The 4310-nt window shown below is 36.4% G+C and overlaps 1 protein-coding gene across 1 annotated transcript in view; it reads left to right on the top strand.

Annotated features, from left to right (window-relative positions):
* Positions 1-497: 497 nt before the first annotated feature.
* The window catches only part of LOC135196289 (uncharacterized), a 22116-nt gene continuing 18303 nt past the window's right edge, over positions 498-4310 (top strand). Inside the window, exon 1 of the mRNA XM_064222992.1 lies at positions 498-895. The gene's annotated coding sequence lies outside the window, so the exon portion shown is untranslated. The remainder of the gene's footprint in view (positions 896-4310) is intronic.

Raw genomic sequence — 4310 nt, 5'->3', positions numbered from 1 at the left:
CCTTTCTCTTTTTGTAAGAGTAAACATGTTTTCCGTATTCATAAACTGTAAAATACAATAAAATAAGCGAAATAATTTCATCAGTGGCTGCAGGCAAATTGCCACGTAGATTCCAAAGATTATTAGTGTTTGAAGTGTAGAATGACCGAATATTATAAAATGCAATGAATACTATAACTGTAGTGAACTCTCCTACCCGAACCCTAAGTAGTGTGGGTTCCCGACTGTTTGTTTACATTGGCAAATCAGGCACACACGGCAGCTTAATTGTAGTAATAGATCTCACTTCATTTATTAATCCACTTGATTTCTGTAGTTATACAGGACTTTCGAGATTGTAAAATATGAGGATGACATGATACGTGCGAAGTCAGGGGTCGGGGAGGATATTAATAAGAGGAAAGAAGGAGAACACAAATGTACAACTTTTATTCGAGCTTCGTTGTGCGTCAGCAGGGGCCAGCTCGGCCGGGTGTGGCGCTGATGGAGCCTTTGGGGTTTGAGCCACAAGTCATAGAAAACCGCAACTTGATTCGGTGTGGGCATTGAGGAACACACTCTTTGGCAACCCCCTTTCTGCCTTCCCCTCTCTCTCACTCCTTTTCCCCTCACTTGGATGCTACGTTGTACGTAGTAGTAGACACTGCAAAAACCCTCCCTCCTGATAGCTAACGGCCCCTCCCCTCCCATCCCCCCACCTCTTGGTCTTTTGACTCTCCCGCCACTCTCCAGACTTTAGACGGCTACACTGACAGACGTGACTACTAGTTTGAATTGGGACTACGTTTGAGAAGGAAGACATCTTGAAGTTTGCTAAGGATTTACGTCTGCTACAACTCTGTTCTGAATTATTCATCTGAAGGCAGCTTCACCCAATTTTTTCAAAGCATATACGGTAAGCTTATAGTGAATAACATTGGGAGTTATTTTTAGGTCACCCGTAAGTTGTTTTCGTAAAGGAACTGTTATTTATAGCTATATTTGGGTATGTTTGTCGTGTTTTTGGAGGGTAAAGAAAGCCCGATTTTCAAGATAGTTCTTTCAGCTATTTGACTTACTCTGGTCACGAGTTATTTCGAAACTATTTCCATTTATCTACAAGCTCAAACTAAAGTCAGTTTTATAAATGTATTACATTGAATCGTGCAGATTTCTTATGCAGGAATATTAAAACTCAATTATCTTGTTAAAGAATCCTGAAAGTTGGTGATAGTCTTAAATATACACATAGAAAATTCTTGCTATAACTAATTTATGATGCGTTCTCTGTACACAAAAATCTCGTGTATATATATATATACACACACCAGATGTCTGTACAAAGATCGCATCATAAATTAGTTAATGCAATATTTTTTATATGTATATTTAGACAATCATGGACTTTCAGGATTCTTTAACAATGAGTTTTAATGCTCCTGCATAAGAAATTTGCACGATTCAATGTACATTTATAAAACTGACTTTGGTTTTTAAAATAAGCTTGTTAGATTCAAATTTATATATATATATATATATATATATATATATTATATATATATATATATTATATATATATATATATATTCAACAGAAGCATTTTTATAGGCGCAGAAATCTCCCAGTTTGTCGATTTATTTAATTTTTCATGTAGGAGTAAAGTTTTTATAGTGAACATAAGCAAACTACACATTTAAGAGAATCATTAGTTCTGGGACAAGAGGCAGTAAGCCACGTAGGAGGTCCTCCAGGAGAATTATATACTCGTTTGACTCGACTGCTGAACGCGTTCATTGTTCCTCTCCTAATACGCAAGGCCGCAGGACACGCCCAAGAAAAAGAAATTTCGATTGGGACTTCAAAACGTTATCATTCCGATTACGGTTAATTTATTAGTGTATTAGTATGGTTTTCAAATCGGTTTTACCACACAAAATTAAGCTTAAACGAATGTTTTTTTTTTTCATACCAAAAGGCCGTTTTGGCGAAAATGATCGGTTTCAGAGAAAACCTAAATGGAAGGTATCGTTATTCACCTTCTCTGTTTGCTACTTAGAGGATTTGGGAAATCTGCTTCATTACGTAATCCTTCGTCAAGATGCTTGACGCTCATTTTTCGTGTTTTAAGGTGGTCGACTTGCTGCCGATTCAAACACCTTATATGCCAAAAACCATGTGATCAAAACTTTCAAGTATGCATTCATTACGCCTTTCTCGAGTGGTCTAACAAATATGTGACTTCTGTTCTCTAGCCTTCAACTGGAGTCAATACGCTAAAGTAATATTTATTGATTCCATTGTGTGAAATTATTTGGTGATACGAGCTTTTGGAGCTAAGAATACATATGGCAATCCTCTATGAACTGTTTTTAAAATGTTAGCCTTAGGAATATTGAATAAAAATGTTATCTGCTTGCTTGAGCATGTTTCCAGAGAAATATAAGTTTGCAATAGTAGCAGTAATAATAATTACAACAGATATCCCCATTAATTGACTTTTACCGAATCTGAACGTGAATCAACACCACCGGAATCTCTTGGCCTAATCTTTCCGAAGAATGTTTTGTTCCAGTCGTGGTGCAATGCTATTGCTCTTACTTGGGAGAAGGATCAGTTATTTCCTTTGGGGACTGCACTCACACTCAATTTCCTCATGCCGAACGCCATTCCCAGCTCACCCGCAACCAGACCTGAGCTAGATAAGAGTGTTTACGTTTCCTGCCGTATAGCCATCCCGATACGATAACAAAAACATTAGCATATACCCTTAATAAATGCTTCATGAAAATGGCATAGCATCAGGAGGGAGAGAGAAGAGAGAGAAAGAGAGTGAGCAAAATGTGTTTACCAGATGCATGCCATCGAGTCTCTTAATATATCTTGAGTTAAGTGTTCACATTTACTGCAGCAAATTGCACTGAATAAAAAATTTGAATATAAACAGCATGTAATCGCTCCTTTCCTCGTTTATGCAACGATGCTTCTAATGTGCGTAATAAAGAATAGACTGGGTTCAACTGTTGTGTCAAGGTTAGCCTTTCTTTTGGGATCACTGAAATGACTGACGTTTGTTCCAAGTTTTTAATTGAGATTCCCCTCGCAATTGGTTGCCACTCATCTGCACACTCCCATCTACCGACTTTATAATTCCAGTATTACCCGTCCACTTTATTTTTCGCATTTTGCCTTGAAAGCTCTAACTTCCCATCCATTCTAACATTTCTCATGGTATTCTCTTCTCATGGGGTTTAAAATACTAATAACATATCATAATTAGTGTCTATTCTTCCATTCTCTCTACACGACCATACCATCTCTGCATTTTTAATCTGCGAATCCTCCTCACTCCGTGAATATTTGAGGAAGTTCATTTCTAGTTTTTATTCTGCGTCTGATATTTTGTGTAATGTCACGTCTAAATTTACCCTCTGTGACATGAATGCATAAACACATGTTTGTGCATTTGATTGTAACGAATCATCTCTAGTATGCACACACACACACACACACACACACACAAACTGGTGGGACAATAAAATTAATCGTGAGTAGAGTGTGTAGTGGCTATTTGCTAATGACATTGAAAAGAAATGACAGAATCCAGCGGAAAGTCTTAAAGTGTATATAAATGGAGAAAGCTAAGGAGAAAATTTTGAACAAAAGTTAGGTTGTGACGGCCACAAAAAACCAGGAAGATGGAAAGAAGAGTGGAAGCAGTTGATTCGTGAGGCTACATGGGAGAAAAAAATTAATGGATGATGGTAGGCTGAGAATAGGTGGACGTCACAGAATGGGCGCAGCATGGAAGGCATCAGGGTGAATGCAAAAGAATGGGAAGAAAATGGAAGCCAAATTGGGAATGCATGAAGGCCTCGTTGAACCAACTCTCCTTTATGAAACTGAAGTATGGATGTTGAATGCAAATGAAAGAAAAAAAGTAAGAGGATGTTGAGATGAAGCACTTAGCAATTTGTCCTTTATTTTTAAACATCTTATGTGGCTTCAGCTGTCAATTAATTCACGAGCATAACTGTGATTTTCAATTGTATATATATATATATATATATATATATATATATATATATATATATATATATGTATATATACAGTACATACATGCATACATACATATATATATATCTATATCTATATATGTATATATATATGTATATATATATATATATGCATTAAGCTACAAATGTCCTTTAATATCCAATTTGCTTTATTTCGAAATTAATATATTTTCTTATATGTTAACAGAGGGGGAATTTTTTAGTTGATAATAATTTCGTCCTCCCGTGTATTCGAACCAGCGCACAAAGGAGAAATCA

The sequence above is a fragment of the Macrobrachium nipponense genome, chromosome 17, assembly GCF_015104395.2.
Source record: "Macrobrachium nipponense isolate FS-2020 chromosome 17, ASM1510439v2, whole genome shotgun sequence".
NCBI classification, from domain to species: domain Eukaryota; kingdom Metazoa; phylum Arthropoda; class Malacostraca; order Decapoda; family Palaemonidae; genus Macrobrachium; species Macrobrachium nipponense.
The sequence above is the reverse complement of the archived record's forward strand: the minus strand, read 5'-3'. Positions and strand labels throughout refer to the sequence as shown.